General features: G+C 37.1%; 1 protein-coding gene across 4 annotated transcripts in view; it reads right to left on the bottom strand.

Moving 5' to 3' along the window:
* LOC109405805 (A disintegrin and metalloproteinase with thrombospondin motifs like) overlaps positions 1-20,559 on the bottom strand; it is a 527,110-nt gene that overhangs the window by 302,427 nt on the left and 204,124 nt on the right. The window lies entirely within an intron of this gene.

The following is a 20,559-nucleotide window of genomic DNA, read 5'->3' on the forward strand; positions in this document are numbered from 1 at the left end:
CCTCGAGTCTCGCATTTCAATGATCCACAAAATTTTCCTTCATCCATAAAAATGTGAAAAAAAAAATAGGGTAAGAAACATTCCTTAGTTTGATTTTTATCATTGGAATTTAAACGGAAGGTTAAATTTATGGCATTCGAATCTATTCATTAGATTGCTCCATGAATACTTTCCAAAAATCCGTCAAGAATTTTATTAAGAATTTCTTTGGGAATTTCCCTAAAATTTCTTCGATAGGCTTATGCTAGTGTTTCACCAACAGTTTTCCGAGGCGTGTAATTTGCATTATCGAAGGAAAATTCTTCAATAAATTTCTGATAATAATTTTCAAGGATTTTCTAATGAATCTTCGAAAGAATACCTAGAATGTGGGTTTCGTGGCCATGTGATTAGTGGCGTCAGCCGTCTAGGCGTAGCGTAAGCCTCCACACTCCGAGTCCCCCTCCAGTCGGTGAAAACTTTTCGTCAAACGGAAAATTCTCCACTGGACCACTGGGTGTTTCGTGTGTTGTCGTTGTTTCATGTTTGTGATTGTTAGTCTGTGCAACCTTTGGCTGAAGATGGTGTAGTGTTTTTTTTTTTAACTTAAACTTATAGAATAATTTCTTGAAAAATGTGTTGTAAGATGCTAAGGAATACATTCTGGAGTAATTCCTGCAGGAATTGCTGAGAAAATCATTGGCGAAATTTTTGAAGCACCACCGAAAATTTTCTGGAATTCCTGAAGAAAGGTCTGATAAACCTTAAGCAATCCCTGGAGGAGTACCTGGAGAAATTTCTAGATGAATTTCTAAATAAATGCCTCAGAGAGTTCCTGAAAATATGGAATGATATCTGAAGAAACTTTTACATAAATTCCTAAATATAATGCGAAAGAGTCTCAGGAAAAATGTCTGAATTTCTAAAGCTAACTCCAAGAGGAATTTCGAAAAAAAAATCTGAATATTGTAGAAACCTGGGGAGATGTTCCCAAATGAAATATTGAAGAATTGGTAATTGAACGACTGTAGGGTTAATTTAGAGTATTTCCGGCTACGCAGTCTTTAATAAGCTAACGACGTTTGTTGTTATCCCAACGTTTCGACGCTTGGTGGGCGTCTTCCTCAACGACACAAGTATTGTAAGTCACACAAACCAAACATTCCCACTCATAACTAATTCGAACAAATAATAAATTTAAATTTTAGTACCCCCTGAGGAAGACGCCCACCAAGCGTCGAAACGTTGGGATAACAACAAACGTCGTTAGCTTATTAAAGACTGCGTAGCCGGAAATACTCTATATTGAAGAATTTCTTGAAGAATTACTGGAAAAATAAATAAAAAACTTTCCGGGTTAATATTTTTACCAAATTCCGCAATAATTTTTATAAGGCATATCTCCAAGAATTCCCATAAAAGTTCTTCATAAAATTCTGCAGGTGTTTCACTGAGAGTTTTCCGAAGAGTACCTCCAAAAAGTTTTTCGGAAATTTCTTCTGGAATACCTTTAAAAATTTCCTTTGGATGGGAATTCTTCTTCAGATTCTCAAGAGTTTTTTTTTTTCCAGAAATTCCCGCTCGTATGCCTTCTGCAATTGCTTCAATCACATCATCATTGATTTCAACTACAATTTTCCTCAGGAATTTCAGTAAGTGTTTAAGCATAACTCTTCCATTGAGTTCATCAGAAATTCTCTGAAAATGTTTTTAAAAATCCTACATAGATTATTTCAGAAATTCTGCCAAGAGTTCTTCTAAGAATTATTTGGAGAAATTGCATTGGCGAATTCTGCAGAAAATACAATGAGGTTTTTTTTTTAAATTGCTCCTGCTGTTTCGCGAGTAATATCTTGTGGAATTTCTTCAGAGATTCCTGCAGGATTTGTTTCAGATATTTCTCAACGAGTTTCTCAGATGGTCTTCCAGAAAGAAAGAAAAAAAAAACACTAAAACTTACAGGAAGAAAAAAATTAAAAATTACTAATGATATCTTTGGATAATTATCCAAAGAATCTCCTTAAAAAAGTTTTTTTTTTATTGTTGTGTCTTTTAACTTAAGCTTATTCTACACTCCTTAAAAAAGTCTGATGATACCTTTTTAGATCCCCATTAGAAATACTTGATTTTTTTCAGGAGGGATTCCTGGACAACAATTTCCTAAGTTTTTTTTTTTTTTTTTTTGAGAAACTTTACCGCTATGCGGCATTCGTCTCTATCTCTCAAGTTACCTGTGGAGGAATTCCAAGAACACCTGAAGAACATCCTCAAGATAACTATTCAACACCTACAAAAAAAATCATGGCAAACTTCTAGAGAATCTTTGGAAATAATTCTAATGAAAAATACTTTGAGAAATAAATATCTGATAAGAATTTTTGAAGATTTTCCGAAAAGAAAAACCTTGGAAGAAGTCTGGGTCCGGAGATACCTCTGGAGGAACTCTAAGGTGAACTTCTTACACAACTTCTGAAGAGATTAGTATACAAAAAAGTATCTGGAGAATTTTCGGAAAGAAATTCTGCGAAAAAAAATAAATCCTAGAAGAATTCTTGAAACGCGTACCAGATAAATTGATAAAAAAAACATTCCTATTGAAAAAATAACTCCAGTTCCTTTTATAGTAACTCAGGGGAATTTCTTGGACAACTAGTAGAAAAAATGCTAAAGAATAAATTTCTGAAAAAAAATTGTAGAAATTTTTGAAGCATCACCGGTAAAATTTCTGAAAAAATTGCTTGAGAAAGGTTTGAATAAACCCTAAGCAATCCCTGGAGGAGTAACTGGAGCAACTACAAGAGAACCCCTTGGGTAACTTTTAGAAGAATGCTGTTAAGAATTGACTAGAGGAGCTTCTAAATAAATGCCTCAATGAACGGAATAAAACCTGAACAAATCTTCAGATAAGTTCCTACAATACACTCAGTAAGGAACTTCCTAAATAAATTATTCAAAAAAATTCTATCGTTCCTGAAAAATACTCTTATAGGATGTTCTCGTAATATTCCTGGAGAATATTACTTAAGAAATGTTTGAAGACATGATATGACGGAAAACATGCATGAACTGCTGTAAAAAATCCTCAAAGAATTTTTCAAATAATTTTTGATGAAATGTCAGAGGAATCATAGTGGAAAAACTTGTAAATAGAAGGCGCGAACTGTTGCTAATTGAAGAATTCAGAGATGAAATTTGCGAGAAAAAAAATGCGTTATAGTGGGATTTGAACCCACGACTCCGTATTCGCTAGACCGGCGCTTTAAGCAGCTAAGCCACAGAGCAAGTAATGATTCTGCAGAATATAAAGCGAGTGTGTTGTGCATTGGCATCTAAGCCGAAAGAGAAGTGGATTTGTGTGAAAAAAGGAGTGTTTATGATGTGGCTTCAAAGTCAGTTTGCAAACAGACCAGCCAGGTTGCGCCCACAGTGGCGAAACAATTCGACTCCAAAGGGTTAAATCCTTCATCTGATCTTGGAGATATGAAAGGAGCAAAGCTATTATGTGACAATTTGATTGATTCTATAAATTCCTTCACTTCTGTATGAGTTTCGCGTTTTAATTATCGAATTTCATGAATTTCCGGGAGGAATGATTAGGAATATTCAGCAGACACTTTACGACTTTTTATTCTGCTGAATGATGGATTCCTTAATGAATTCATTCTTAAGTTCCTTCATAATTCAGGATAATATTTGGATAAATATTTTCAGCACTGCGTGTTTGAATGTTCATGAGATTCCCAACTTTCTGAAGAACTTGTTATCACTTTGTTTCCATTTGATCTGGTAGGTTTTTTTTTTGCAATTGCTCAAGATATTTAACCAAATAATTTCCTGAATTCTGGAGGAACTTATAAATGAATTCAGTACGGAACTCAAAACTCTGCAGAATAAAAAGTCGTAAAGTGGTTGTCGAATATTCTTAATCATTGCTCCCGGGAAGTCATGAAAAAATCGTGAAATTCACACAGAATTGTAGTAATTTATAGAATCAATTAAATGGTCACTAAATTACTTTGCGCTTTTCAAATCTCCAAGATCAGATGGGGCATATGAAATAGTTTGCTTTGAACGGGATTTGAATACTTCGAACACGTGTTGAAAGCATATTTATTTGCTGCTTTGCTACTTCTGAAGCCGGTGCTATGTTGGTCAGTTCCGGGGACTATCACTGATTAAAACAATTTACAGCAGTTGAACAGGTACAGTAACGAAGCACTTTATTATTACTATACAGGTAACACGGATCGTTTATCTTCTGGTCAAATTTATAAAGGACATTTTACTACAGTTTTTCTTATACTAATGTTGTGCTACTGGAGTATCTGATGGTTTTTTATAGTCATATAATTTGGCGGGAAACCCGAAATGTCCCCGAAGTTACATAAAATGGTCATGGGCTATTGCTTTTCTGTTTTGTGTATCTTATTACAACGCTACACTAATAAAAAATGGATACAACTGCTCGAACAAACTGTGAGCCTATTTTACAGTCAGAATTGGCTAAAATTGGCGTTAACCACCACATAAATATCCGATAACGTACCTTTGGAGCCATCTTTCTAATTACTTATATCTGGTACTGCAAACGATCCTTGTAACAGTCACTCAGTTTTGCTTACCTGTAACGAATAAAAAGACGTTTGATTAGTAACTTGAATACTACAATAAATAATGAAAACGGATTTAAAGAAGAATACATGGGAGAATCTATGAAGATTTAACCCTCCTAGGATGTTACGCTAGACGCACCACGATAGGTGTAGTGCGCGTTCAGCCTACCTGTCTGGGTCATATAGACCCCAGCATCCTACTAGGGTTATAATGCACTTTCATTAGACTTGATAGTGGTGATTATTATTGCCCCAAAGGCTGCACTTTCGCTTGTAAAGCGGAGGGTCGTGGGGTGAATTTTCAGCCATGACATCAACATCTGTTTGTCAAATTGTTAATTGACACTAATCCGTGAAAGCCAGTTAAATTGTTTGAATCCAGGCACAAATGCTTCGGCAAAAAGAAAAATACTGTGTTCTTTGATTTTTTTTTTGAATCAAATGAGCGGTTGGTACGAGATGCTCCCACTCAATGATTTGTTGTGGAATCAATGGCGCTAAACAGTGAACCGCCTTAATGCTTGTTTTGCATCTTCGATGTACTACAAGCATTAATCATTGTAAGCAATGATGATAGAAGTAGATGATTGCATTTTTTTACAAGATTCTTTCAATGATTGGATGAGGAGAGGATGTTGTGTAGACTACTCACAAGTAATATTTTGATGGCCAATTACTCTTGTAGAAGTTTTGAGAACCGTCATAAAACCTTATATCTTCTTTTTTGGTTCTATGATGGTTCTAAGAACCGTTTCTAAAATATCACTTGGGTAGTCTGGACTAGGCTAGAGTAGACAAGACTATCTGTCAATTGATACTAGCCCTGCTCTGTGATACTGGTGTTGTGGAAATGCAGAGGTATTCTCAGATTCTTACTGTTGGAACTTAGCCGACGACGTTATTGATCAGAACTGTTTGAACTGCAAATATTTCACTTTGAGAATGAGTGAAGGATTCCAATTATTTTTATTGGCGTGAGGTCTTAACTGTGACAAGCCGGCTTCTCAGAGATAAATCAACACACGCAATGAGAGAGTTCTCTGCCAATGATCATTTTGAGTTCCTGGACCTACCGGGAACCGTATCCGTCACGCTGGTTTTGGATTAAGGTACAATCCGCACTGCTTTTGATCAATCATGAAGAATCAATTCATGGTCAGTCCTTGCTAAGTGATGTTAAATATCAAGAAAACCCTATCTGCGAATAAAATTCTTTCCTATGTTTTACATCATACATTATTCTACAATCAAACAGTCAACAATCACAACACTTGTATCGTTCCATAACCGCGATCTAACCACTACTATAGGGAAACAAGTGCACCATATCTCAATCTCTCATGTCACCGTGTCCACCATGTCCACCTTTATCGCAACGACCATTTACGTCAACTATTTCTAGCTCAGCTGCATATCACACCGCCGGAGTAGTCTTATTTCCCCTGACGCAGCTAGCTGACGACGACGACAACATGTTCCAAGAACCAGAATAGAACAAACGAACCTCTACCTACCAACCAGTAGGTATAGAGACGCCTAACCATGTCGAGGTCGCGAAGGTCGTTTCTAAACTAGTTGCTGGTGACTGGCAGTCACCCGTGTCCGGTCCGACATAGGTACAATTCTACTATTTATCTGCGCGCGGATGGAAACAGAAAGATATCTGTCGGCAGAATGAATGCTGCTGCCTCTGATTTGCATCCCAGAAGGAAAAGAACGCCAAGCAAGCAAAAATTTATCACTTTTAGCATTCCATTCGGTTGTACGATGCCCCATCGCCACCTTTAGAACCACCTGAGCCAACGGCGACGACGACGACGGTTTAGGTATCGTGGGCGGCCGGCGGCGGCATCGGCATTAGAGAAACATTTTGTTCTACATGTGTCCAGCATTAGGACGCAGACGAAAAAAGGCCATAATCTCACGACACGGGGTGCGGTGCGCGATGGGACGATTTGCATAAATGATTAACAGGCACCCGATAGGTTTCGGGGATCGAACTCGGTTGACCTTGAAGGTGTGCTAAAGTGGTGTAGCTTTCAGATTTCAGAACGACGACGCGACGCCCAAGTGTCAAGCGTCAAGCGCCAAGAACCCTTTCGAATCGAGTCGTAAAAAGGGTTTTTACGATCGGTGATGACCGAACATAAACAAGCGACATTGGCGTAGCTAGAATGATTCTCTGTGGGGTTCCGAGTCGAGAGGTTGTAGGGTTGCCAGTAAACCATACAGTAAGGGATTTTCGAAAAAAAAAAATCAGAAGAAGCTTAGGTATGCAGACTGTTTTTCTATTTTTTTTTGCTGTTTAACTATTTTTTCGTGAACATGATTGAGTAGAACATAGTTTCATGGCTACCGCTCATAATCGTTCATAGAAGGTCCTGGGCTCAATTACAGACCTGTCCTCCTTTTGTTGCTTTAAATAATTCTATCTACTTTGTATCACTTTACAAAAGATACAACTCTTGTGCATATTTTGACAGAGACAGAATCGGTCGACCATTTTCCCATCCTTCCTTCTCCACAACACAGCAATAATAAACCTTCCATGAAAGTATATGCAGCGGGGAATAAGGTCCACAGTGGGCGAGCGATTGCATCAACATTACTGTCCCTTTTCTATCTGACCTGATAGACGTCATTTTTACCTAAAAAATGGTAGATTACTTGCTTTGACGTACTGTCCCAATCACTGGTTTTATTGGTTCCTTGTATTTTAGTTGGAAAATACTAAAATTTCCTAGATTTTTTTTTATTTTTTACTCCCACACATGTAAATTAAAGTTCTTCTTCTTCTTCTTTATGGCTCGACGTTCGCATTGGAACTTGACCTGCCTTTCTTCAACTAAGTGTTCTTAGAGCACTTCCACAGTTATTAATTGAAATGATTTCTTAGCCTGCCATTGCATGAGTTTGTATATTCTGAGGCAAGGACAATGATACACTATGCCCAGGGAGTCGAGAAAATTTTCCCGACCGGAACGGGAATCGAACCCGCCGTCTCCGGATTGGCGATCCATAGCCTTAAGCACTAGGCTAACTGGAGACCCTAGACTGGGCTAAATAGAAGTTAAAAGTTGCAAAGTTCTCTATAAGCGATGCTTCTTTTAGAGATTAAGAAAAAAACAAGAAAAACCTTTGAATTTATTTCCAGGAATTTCGTCAAAAATCCGCCCAAGGATTTTTTTTTCAAGCATTCCTCTAGGCATTTTTCTTCAGCAATTCCTTTAGAAAATCCTTCATAGATTTCTTCAGGAATCTATTCGGAAGGGTTAAGAAAAATAAACTTCAAATGATTTCTTCGGCAATTCTTGCAGGAATACTGCAGAAATCCTACGGCCTACGGCAGAAAATCCCCGAATACAGAGATAAAAAAAAACTGCAGAAATTCATCCAGTATTTTTTTTTTAATAATCTTCCAAGGGATCATTCAAATTTTTCCAGTGATTGCTTAAGAAATGCTTACAGGAAATGACCCTAGGAATTAATCCAGAAATTTACAAAAAAATCTACAAAATGCATAGATTACTTCACAAACTCTGTCACGAATTTCATAAAAAAATATCCTGGAATTTTCTTAAAAAATCTTGACTGCTTCTCAAATCCCTTCAGGGATTCTTTTGGAAAGTCTTCGCAAATTCCTTCAGATTTTTTTAAGCATTTCCTTACAAAAGTTTTTTTTATGGAATCTATATGAATTTCTTTAAGAAATTCCTTTAAAAACTCCTCTAAGAGATGTGTACGCGACCAAATCCATGGCGTTCAGTACCGCCCATGTAGATGCACTACCAACTACCGACACTACAACAAATCTACCGCTGTCACCAAATCTTCTGACACAACAGAACAGAAAGCCACAAAACGAACACTGAATTATTTAGTGCTGAATTTGTTGAAAATTGTTTTTCCCTAAAATTACCTTAAAATAGTAAGTAAAGTGAATTTCTTTAACTATATTGTAAACTTAAATTAAAATTACCTACAGCTAAACATTAAACATTGAAGAATAACGTAACAAACGACGGACAGTCACGAAGAAAACCAAAAGTTGTAAGCTAACCTAAAATTGTTAAAATCCATGCAATAATTAAATAAAAATTTAAAGCTTGAAGCTCACTCGACCAAAAAGGCGAGTTTGTCTGGAGAAATATTTTTCTAAACCCGTCCGTCCCGTAACAAGATGATTTCAGAGCTTTCTTTTAAATTTTTCCAAGAATTCCCACATAAATTCTTCCAGAGCATCCTTAGGAAGTTTCTTTAAGAACCCTTTCAGAAAATCTTCCCTGGCTTGTTTCCAAAATTGCTAGGAAATCGCCTAGGGATCATTCAGGACATCTCCCACAGATTCTTACAAAAGTTTCATCATGGATTGCTTCAGAAATTTCTCCATGAATTTCTTCACGATTTTTTCCAGAGTTTCCTATGGAAATTATCTAAAGTTTCCTTCAGAACTTTTTCCAATAGTAACTCTTGGCTTCTATGGACTTCCTCGGAAATTCCTCCATTGATTCTTTCAAATGCCTCTTCGGAGATTCTTTCAGAATATATTCCATTCATACAGGGATTCATTGGGATATTCCTCCAAAGTATCTTCCATACACTTTTTCTGGGAAGAAGGTTAACTTCTTCGTGCATTAGCTGACGTTCGCCCTGCTGAAGTAGTTCACGCAGAGCATGTCTACCTGGATCATAATGACCCTAATGCACGACTAGGGTTGAGAGAATATTGCAGTAATGTAATAATGGATTCATTAGAAAATCTGCCGTGAATACAAAATTATTCCATAATTTTTTTAGGAAATTCCTTCAGGGATTCGTTCAGAGTATCTGTCAGATTTTTTCTCTGAAATTTCTCCAGGATTTCTTCATAAAACCATTTAAGGACACTTTCAGAATTTCCTCCATCGGTTCTTCAAGAAATTTTCCAGGGATATTCTGCGGGCATTCATCTAGATATTTTTTCAAAAGTTTCTCCAGGGATTTCTTTAGAAAATGCTTCAGAGATTTCATAAGAAACTTTTCGGAGGGTTTGAAAAAAAAAGCTTCAAAACATTTCTAAACAATTCCTTTAAGGATTCCTGTAGGGTTTATTCTTGGCAAAAAAACTTCCAAGGAATCATTCAATTTTTTCCAGGCATATTTGAATGGATTCCATCTGAAATTCCTTCTCGAATTTTTCAAAGATTACTCCCGAGAGTCCATTAGAAATTCTTCTGAAGACTCCTGCTGAAATTTCTTGAAGATGTTTTCAGAAAATCTTCCATAGATTTTCGCAGTAGTTCTTCCGTGGATGACTTTTGAAAATCATCTAAGGATTGCTTCAGAAATCTCTTTAGAAATTCTTCTGAAAAGTCTTTCGCGATTTTTTTTTCTCTCGAACCAAGAGTAATTTCGTTGGGCGCTTCCTTCTACGAATTCCTTAAAAAAAAATTGTTCTAGAATTATTTTAGAAATTCCTCTTAGAAATGTTTCCAGGGATTTCTTTAAAAAATGCCTTAGAGATTCCTTCTGAAATTCTTCCAGAGCTTCCTCCAGAAATTTCTTCAAGAATTACTTAAGAAAGTCTTACATGGCTTGTTTCAGAAATTGCGACATGGATTCCTTAAAAAATACACTGATTTTCACAAAATAAAAAATTCTACATGATGTCTTCAGAATTTCATCCAGAGTTTCCTTCAGAAATTATGTAGTTTCTAAAAAACATTTTCCAAACTTCGTCAGAGCTTTCTCGAATTTTAGATAGCCCATATATCTTCCATTCCTTCAGCGATTCATTAAGAAATTCTCCATTTTTTTAGAAATTTGTTCTGAGGGAATCTCAGGGAAACCTCTAGAGATTCCTTCAGTTTTTTCATGATGGATTCCTTTTAAAAAGCTTCCATGAATACAATATTGCTCTTTGAATACCTTTGAAAATCTCCCTCACGTTTTTATATATATCTCCAAGCATTCTTTCATAAAACCATTCCAGGATGCTTTCAAAAATTCCTCCAGCGGTTTCTATTGAAATTTTTCCGGGAAATTATAGAAGAGCACGAATTGTTTCAGGAATTCCTTTAAAAATTTTGGTTTACATTGGAACTTGCTGAAGGAATGTCTTCACAAAATTCGGCAAAGATTCATACAAAAAAAAATCCTGCAGAAATTCATATAGGGATTTCTCAAGGCATTTCTCCGGGGATTTATTTATTATGAAATATCTTGCCCATGTGTTTCTCCATGGATTTTTCAGTATTCGTCCAGACTCCTTTAGAGTTTAGGAATTCTTTCTAGATTTCTTCCAAAAATATTCAAGAGATTGCTCTAGGAGTTCCATCAATGTTATCCTAAGCACCATGAATTCTTCCAAGAAATACTTCAAAAATTCCTTCGCGAGTTTTTCTTTAATTGCTTCAGATATTCCTCAATGCAGTTTCAAGAATTCCCTCAGAGGTGGTGCCATGGGGGGTTACAGAAAGCGCTTTCAGGTTAATATCACGGAGAGTTAATGGATGGTTCAAGTCATTTCCGAGAGTTTCGGTAGGGTTCCCTGAAGTGGCAGGAGACCTTAGGGGCTTCCAGGAGATCTCCAGAAGATTTCAGATGAATTTCAAGGCGTCTCAGTAGGTTTCGTAGAATTTCGGGAATATTTGGGGGTCAACAAGGAGATGTAAGGAGTCCTTTTAAGGGGTTTCAAAGCGCTTCAAGACCTTACAAGTCGTTTCAAGACATTTCTAAAGGTTTAAGGAGTTTCAATAGAGTTTGAGAGATACCTGTAGGGACCTCAAAGGGGTTTCCTGAGAGGATTCTGGGCATTTCAGTGAGCTTCAGGGGATTTCTGGGGGCTCCATTACAGTGTAAAGGAGGACCTTGTATCTCATGGGATCCATGTGACCCCCGTATCACCGAGAAGAGACGTTTCGGACGTTTCAAAATATTTCAAGGCATTTTTAGGCATTTTTCATACTTTCTATTTTCTTGAATTTCACCATTTCAATAGTTTTTCTTTACACGGAATTAAGGGGCTTCTGGAAGTTTCAAGAAGCTTCAGTAGAGTTTTGGGGGTTGTTGGTTCTAGGGGTTTAATGGGGCGTTTTCTGGCGTTTCAGAGAAGTTTTCGGTGCATCAGGATGCTTCAGAAGGTTTTAGAATGGTTTCTATGGAGCTTCAGGGACGTTCAGTAGAAATCCTAAGGTATTTTAAAGTGTTTTAGTTGACTTTAGGAAACTTCTGGGTTTTTAATTGGGGCTTCATTAAAGTTTAAGGGGATTCTATGGATTCCCCATGGTTGTTTAGGAGTTTTGAGGTGATCCAGGGCATTTTAATTCAAGAGGCTTCTGGGGATCCCAAGGAACTTCAGTAGAGCGCAGGGAAAGTTCACGAGATTCACCGTGAGACCTGCAAAAAAATCCTGTTTAATTTAAGGTTTGTTGAATCAACTATCTTTAAAATAACATAAACATTCCTTCACAAACTTCTCCCTTTAGGAACAACAAGATCAAACATAAGAAAACATTAGGTCTCACTGGTTTTTTTTGTTCTTGGAAAGTTGATAACGACAAGAACCAAGAAATTTTACCAGTAATAAATTCATTGTTTGAATTTCATCAATTGTAGTAAATTCTCCAAAACGTTTTCTTCGAACAATCACAGGACAGAATCATCGATGTTAGATAATATGCCTCAAAACATCTGTCTAATATTAACAAGGAAAAATATTTAAAAACAAAATGGTTCGCAGTTTGACCTTGAACTACAAATTTTTTGCTAAATTACATATAATACAAGAATTTTGTATTTTTTTTTTGGCAATTATTTTGATTCTTATGGAAGCTTTTCGGGAAATTTTCCCATACTTCCGTGAATGCATTTGATTTTAAATTCGTTAGGTTATTTATAAATTGTTTCAGATATTCCCACAAAAAATACCTGACCAAGTCCCTTGGAGATTCATTCGTTTTTCTTTTCAATTCGTATGGAAATTCCTTTGTGAATTTTTCCAGTAACGCATTTGAAATTTGTGCGTCAATTTCTCTGACAATTTTCAAAAATATATTCAGAAACTTTGTAGGCAATATGGAACTTCTTCGCAATTTGTTTTGAGAATTTCATTGTCAAAACATTGTTTCGGATATTGGTTCAGCGACTTTTCTGATAATAATTCCGGCAAATAAATGAAATTTTCCTCGGTAGTTCAATTGGTTTTTGCTTAGCATTTCTTTGGGAATTTCTTTGAAAATGTCGACGGCAATGTCTTTGATATTTTTTCAGCAATTTCATTGAAAAATCACGTAGCAATTCCCGTAGAATAATTATTGCAATGCCTTGGATAATTTCCGTCGCAATTTTAATTAGATTCCTTCTGTTGTTTATTTGTGTATTAATGTGGTTATATTTGTTTCTCTTAAAACTGCATCGAAAATTCCTTTAGGGATTCCTTCGGCAATTTCTTGAGAAAGTTTTTTTTTGGAAATTTCTTAAAAAATGTTTATGTGAATTGTTTTTAAAATTCTTAAAAAAAATATATACAACTAGTACTTTGTAAATTTCTACTGTAAACCCGTTATAATTTTTTTACCTTTTTTTTTAAAACTAGACATTGTTTTTCGTAAATTTAACAGGCAGCATCTACGGCAATTTAACTAGGTCCAGAAAGTATTTTTTTTTTTCATTTATTTGGAAATTGCACAAGCAATTTTGTTAGAAAATCCTTTTACAATTCTTCCAAACATTTTTTCTCATTCCTTCGGCTGTTTCATTGTGAATTACTATGGCAAATTTTCATACACACTTTAGCAATTCAGAAGTTTCCAATTTTAATTGCTAAAGGAATTTCCAAAGATTTTTTTTACGGAATCCACAAACCATTTGTGATTTCCAAATAAATAGCTACATGAACCTGAAAATGAAATTGCTAAATCAATTTCATACGGAGCTCTTATTGGAACTGTCAGAGAAAAAGCCGAAAAAATTTTCGAAGAGGTTGCCGAAGACATACTAAAAAAAATGAGAATTGCCAAAACAATGCTCAAAGGAACTTTGAAAAAAGATTACAAGGGAGGTGTAGTTATAGAAATTTTCCACTTTGAAATTTCTGAAGGACCTCTGAATGATTATGCTGAAGCAATTTTAAAAAGGATTCTTAAAAGAGTTGCTCGAGGAATTAAGACGTAATTTCGTTACAGTTTTTCAAAGACAATGCAGAAGAAATTTCTAAAGCAGTTGCTGAAGAATTCCTCAAAAGAATTTCTGAAGACATCTCATAGAAGCTGTCGCAGAAACTTCCAAAAGCATCACTGAAGAATTGACAATCAAATTGTGAAAAAAAGATCATGGGGATTGCAACAGAAATCCATGAAAGAATTTTGTGAAACTCCGATAGGCATTGAGGTAGAAATTACCAAACGATTTACAGAAAATATGTCAGAAAATATTGCCGAGGGAATTCCAAAGAAGTTTTCGAAAATAAATCCCACAGAAATTTCCGTACAAATTTCCAGAAGCATTGCCGACTTGATTTTTAAAGGCATTACCCATTGTATTTAATAAGGGATTGCTGAAGGCATTGCTGGGTAAATTCCAGAAAATTAATAGACCTAAACAATTGCAAAGAAAATTTTCAAAAGCACTGCTGTAGCAAGAAAATAATGCTTGAGAAATTCTCAAAATAATTGGCAAAACAAACTCTCACAGCAGATTCGAAAGGGTTTGCTGATAAAGATGCTAAAAAAATACCTGGTTAACTCCTGAAGAATTGATTGATTGATTTGTCTTTATTTCAGAGACTTTCAGCCCTTGGCTGGCTCGTCTCTTCCTGAAGGAACTGCCTAAGCAGTTTCCAAAATAATCGATATTTTTCAAAGAATGCACCGAAGGATTCTTAGCAGACATTTCTGAAGAAGTTTCCGAAGGGGATCTAAAGGATTCCAAACTGAAAAATACTGAAAGCGAAAATCCCTCTCAGAAATCTATGTTTAAGTCTCTCCAGAGTCCACTTGTGTCCTTTTGATTCATTCTATCAGCGGGGCACACCGATGCCCAGGCAATCGTTACGTAATTGTGCGCGCGACCTTGGACTTGGGCGCGGTGTTCAACACCTATAACCGACTGGCCCTTTCTAATCAGCTCGAGTGGCCGCCGCCACAGTCCACAGCCACCGTAACAAACACGCAAACAGCAGCGACCAGGCAATTAAATCAATCAGCAGCATTGTTGGTAGAGCGCGCGACGTGATATCATTCGTCAACGTGTTCTGGTCTGGTTACACCGTGTAGAAGGCTTCGGGTTCTGGATTTCAATAATTCGACGGTCGGGAGAACAATGGACCCTGCGGGTCTACCCAGTTGCAGTGTGGTCGCGATGATGATGATGATGATGTATTATTCATCGATTTGCCTATCGGGGTGAACGAAAATGGAAAAACGACCGGGATTTGCGGGCTTCGTGAGTCGTAGCCGGCGCGCATGTAGCGTTTAGGATTAGAGCGTGGATAAGACGCCTACGGTACAATAGACATTGCGATAAGATGCAATGTGGTTGGCTTAGCGGTGGACGGCGCGCGTTGGTGCATAGAAAAGCCGCCTTAGTCGGTCGATAAGCAATGAAGCTATTAATCAACAGCGTGTTGTAAATTGATTAGAAATTCTGCGGGGTCTGTGTGTCGGTAGATGGTGCTAATGAGGTGTCGATAAGTGTTGGAAACTCGTGCTACAAACTAGGAAGTTCTGTAATGATTGATCAACGCCGGTGTACAAGTGTTCGCTGATTGATGAGCGATTGTTGCATCCTTAATGGCTCCATCAAAGCAGCTTCATTAGGCAACAATTTTGATTCAGACATAAGATGACTCACAATAAAATCAGCATATCTTGATTGTTGAGATATTTGAGAATCTTTATGAAGCCTGAGGAGCATCTATATCAGTTGAACTTTAATCTAACTTATTTGTATTCGGACAAGTTCTAAAGGTGAACGACTCCCAATTGACTAGCTCGCGTGTCAGTTGACCTTTAGCACGCTATTTCGAAGTGTATGTGAACAGCCTGCAAGCTTTCATGAGAAAAACAATCAAGCCACTCCGTAGCTAATCCAACTAAACGAAAAACAAATCTACTCCCATATTTCAGGATGACTTCTAGCAACATGGATTAATGAAGCCATCGCAACGGGGGAATCAATTTTCCCCAAAATTCCACTCGATTCTCATCCAATTGCGCCATCATAACCGGTAATCTATTTCCCTCGCCTAAGCTGATTACCGTTCAGCGGAACGAATTTTCGAGCAGCGCCCGCGGGCCATCTGTCTGCCTTTGGAGCCAAACCAATCGTCGGCGGCCATCCCTATCACGCTCCGCGTAGTTTGATTTATCATTGTCAATAATGCGATGACAATGCCGAATGCCGCCAGTCGTCTCAAACCGTTTCACATCGAACAAGGTGCCATCAAATCCTTGAAAATTGAATGCGAAATTGGCGTGGCGGAGCATCTCTCTTTCTCCGACGCCCACTCAGAAAAATTCGGAGCTATTCGTCTTTAGAGTGAAGCTAAGGTGCTTTTTGGAACAACAGTTTTTGGTGTCAGGGTCCTAACGGTTATGAAATGCACAGACACATTTCGCCGTTCTAGCCATCATTCTAGCATTATCATATCGCGACAATGCAGACTTGTTTTGATTGAGATTTTCGATTCGGCGATGTCGATGTTTGCACTGATTGACGGTTTTATATCCGATGCTTCCGATGGAAAGGCATAGGTATTTTCTGTACTGAACTTTATGAAAAAAAACTCACCAAGAACCGAAAGACTTTAGAAATCAAATAATTTCTTGAATTTTCCTTTAAAAATGGCATTTTTGAGATAAAAACAAGAAATCACCGAAATGTTGGAGTCTGTTGAGATCGTGATGATTTTTATTTTGCTAAAATGTACATTTTATTTACTAATGTGTTTTCAAAGCTTTGGGGCTTAAGCAGAATGTCTAACATTTGCTGACACTGATTCAATAATGAATGTTTGGGGATGACATTTAGGTTTATAAAAAAATATTGATAACGTATATTGACAGACATACATGAATTGCCATTTACAAAACTCTTAACATTTTTTTACCATACTTTCCAAACCACTGATAAAACTTTGCTGATATTTGAATAAATGGCTGATTTAATTGCTAATTTTAATCTTTAAGAAAATCATAGTGGCTCAGAATAAACTTTTAAAATTATGTTTTTAACTGTAATAAAATTAAAAAAAAAATCAAAGCTTAATTTAAATAGCCTCATAGACCCATGTTAATTTCAACACTTTTAAAAAAGCCTAAAGATGTTTACCAAATTTTCAAGGCTTCTAAAAAATGTGACTTTCAATTCAGTTTAAAAAAAAAGCAGTTCTTGAAGATGTTTCTGAGGGAACTTCAGAAGAAACCCGAAGAGGTACACATGCATGAAGTTTTGGCAAATTTTTGGTTAGACGTCCGTCGAAAATTCTGCAAATACCATGGTATAATTTGTGTGACAAGCTGTTATGTTTAAACCCTTTAGAGACGAATGGAACACATCATACCAGCAGAGAAAACCGACCCTTACAAACGTGTTCTAGACTAGCAAGGTTGCATCCAGAAAGGCGAAAATTCCGTCTACAAAGGGTTAAAGCAGTTTCTGTTAGAATCTTCCCTTCCCCTTAGAAAATTCTTAAAACTATAAAAAGAATGATTCTATAAATTTCTCGAATTTTTAAGAAATTCTTAAAATCATTACAAAGTGAGATTGTGTGGAATTCCTTACGAGTGTTTTGGTATAAATAGTAAATAATTGTTGGTAAAATCAAGAAGACTTTTTTACTTTAATCAAAAAGGAGTATCAGATGTGTTTATTACTGAAAATTTGGGTAAATTTCTGGCAACAATTCTTGAACAGTTATTTTGCATTATCTGAAAATTTCTAAAAACAAATTTATCCCAGACGCAGTGGATGAAGAAAATCACGTTTTTTTTGCGGAGTTGCTCAATTAGTTTGAGAAAGGTTAATGATATCAGTTGTAGTTTCACATTGACGAGATTTTGTAATGAAACTCACTTAACCATTGGAAAGATAGGTTTATGAATGAATTTCTGAATAAATTCAAGGAAAACTACCTGCAGTACAACTCGTAACAGACTTCTTACGGAGAATTCATGAGTAGTTAGTAGTTTCAGTCCTGAGCACCCATATTGGTGCAGAGGGTCGAATTGAAAGATCTCCATCCTGGGCGATTGGCCGCCATCGCCTTGACCTGTAACCAGGTCAAATTTCTGTTGACTTTATTTTTGTGGAGGCCGCGCCGTTATAGTTGGTCTAGTGGCTACTGCTTCTGATTGATATGCAGAAGGACCTGGGTATAATCCCTGGCCCGTCCCTTTCTTTCTACTTTGTATCTTTCTATCAACTTTATCTATGCTCTCCTCTCTATATACAAGTCATGTATATTCATATGTTCATAAACATCGCTTAAACCAGAAACGGTTGAAAAGCCGTTTCCATCCTTCCAACTTTCACTGCACATTGTCTGTCTATCAGATAACGCCTACAAGTTATGCAGCCACACTAACTGTGCCGCTTTAGCTTCATAGTAATGTGTGAACCCTCTGCCAACTATATCCCACCAACACTCCGACATCCGCATGAGTTTGTGCAGACGCAGAGGTATATTCGGTCTGATGTGGATACAAACGATTGCAATCATCACTTCCTTCCCCTTCCCCACATTGACCTGCAACCTGACGTGGCGGGCGCCATTGTCGCCTAAAAATAGAAGATCACCAACGCTCACACACTGAAGATGCCTGCTAGTCCCCGGCAGATAATCTCATTGGTTCCTTGTGTGAGTGTAGCTGGTCTGGTGATTCTGGAGTAGCATCTACGGGCGGTCAATCAAGCTCTAGCTCAGCTCAAGTTTGTGGAGGCTGCGCCGCTATGAGCCTCTGGGTCTGCTTCTGCTGCGATGTTCAAGTCAAGAGTTCATGAAGGAAATATTAACCCTCAAATGGATACCTTAAATGAAGGTCCGTTTTGGGACCCTGGGGTCCATTGGATTTTAACATATATTCTCGTATATCTCGTGATCCTTACTTTTTAAAAGGGTGATGTTTCCAGCAAAGTTTTTATGTATGTCAAGGCCTATCTAGTGATAAACAATTTAGTACATGAAATTACCGCTAGGTGGCGCTAGAGAGCATTCCAAGGTGCTCCCAATCAATAGGACGAAACGTACCTAGCAAGCGGACAAGACGTTCAAACAATAAGGTAAATCGCTCTTCTGTAGATGGGTAGGCATACATGTCCTGTGGCTCAAAAGGGGTCGTCCAAATATTACGTAACGGGGGGGGGGGGGGGGGGGATCAAGCGCTGTGTTACGTTTTAAACAAAATTTCAAAATTTCACAAACAAAAGTTGTTACGTAGGGTAGAGAGGCGTTCTAAAATTTTAAAATTTAGCGTTACGTATTATTTGAATGAACCCAAAGAGATATCACAGACAAACAGATGTAACACTGAAGAAATTATCATCTCAGTCAGCTCCTGACTACTAGTAGAGTTGGTGTCTTCGGCAAAGTTGTTTGCTTGGGCAAGGGCTTACAGATGATGAACCGTTTGATTTGATACTTCCCCACAAGGCGGCGCTAGTGAGCATACAAATATTATATCTCATATATCTAAGGATCCTGATTTCCCAGAAAGCTGGTGTCTTTGAAGTTGTTCAGTAGAGTAAACATTCAAAATTTAAAGTACACCAATAGATTATGATGTCGCACAACCCAGACATAGTGGTGCTAGTTAGCATTTAAATTTTATATCCTAGAGAAATCCCGGAAGCAATTCCTGGAGGACTACCAGGAAAAATTCTTGCATCATGGGAGGAATTCCAGGAGGAATACCGGGAGGAATTCTTCTGTGATTTTTTAGTTGAATCGCTGGCGGAGTTTCTAAAGCAGTCCTTGGAGGAATTCCTGAAAAAAAATCCGGAGGATTATTCGATCTCCTAGTAAAGTCCTGGAGGAACCTTGGCAAGAATCACTGGAAGAATCCCTGTATTTATTTAAAAAAAAAATCCCAGGAGGAGTTCCTTCAGAAATTCCGGAAGAAATTCCTGAAGGTATTTGTATGAGAATCCCTGGAGCAATTATCGATGGAATTATTGGTGACAATTTTGTAGAACCCCTGATGCAATTACTGGAACATCATAAAGACATCCTGCGAGAATCCCTGAAAACAACCCGGATTCCCAAAGGAATTCGTAGAACAATACCTGAAGAAACCTTGGAAGGCATCAAGTGAGGTGTTTTCGAACATGTTTTTTTTTTCAGATAAGCTGGCTTTCAAAGATGCCGACTTTGTATGTTTTCACTGGGTCAAAATTATCAGTAAAATATATCCCATTGCCACCCGGTAGGAGTATTAATCACTAATAACTACATTAACGGGTAACGCTTAGTCAGACGAACATCTTTACAGAAAATACCAGAATTATATATTTTCGTTGAACTGAGATATCAGCAAAATAAATTGATTGTGCAGGAGCGCCATCTAGTGAGATGATTTCAAATCAGAGATTATTGAAATTGAAAAATAACGTTCATATAAATAAATCTGCTGAAGTCATGAACTTAGAATATTTTCTCTAGATCGAGATATCAAGTACCTAACAAATGTATATTACATTTTTGAAATGTGGTTCGAAAGTCTTATCCATATGTAATCTTTGAAGCTATACTTTCGCCACCTGGTGAGTCAATTCTGAAGTAAATTATCCATCAGTATTGGTATTGTTTGTCATTATATTGCATCAAGACATTCAGCTCAAAAGAAGTTTACTTTTTTGGACGTTTATCATTCAGGGAGTCTAGGATGTTGAGCAAATATGTATCTATTAGCGTAAGCTTGCAGAAAAACATTAGCATAATTTTTATTATCAAATAGATTTTGATGTATTAAACACTTTTGCCGAAGACACT

Source organism: Aedes albopictus, chromosome 3 (genome assembly GCF_035046485.1).
Source record: "Aedes albopictus strain Foshan chromosome 3, AalbF5, whole genome shotgun sequence".
Lineage (NCBI taxonomy): Eukaryota > Metazoa > Arthropoda > Insecta > Diptera > Culicidae > Aedes > Aedes albopictus.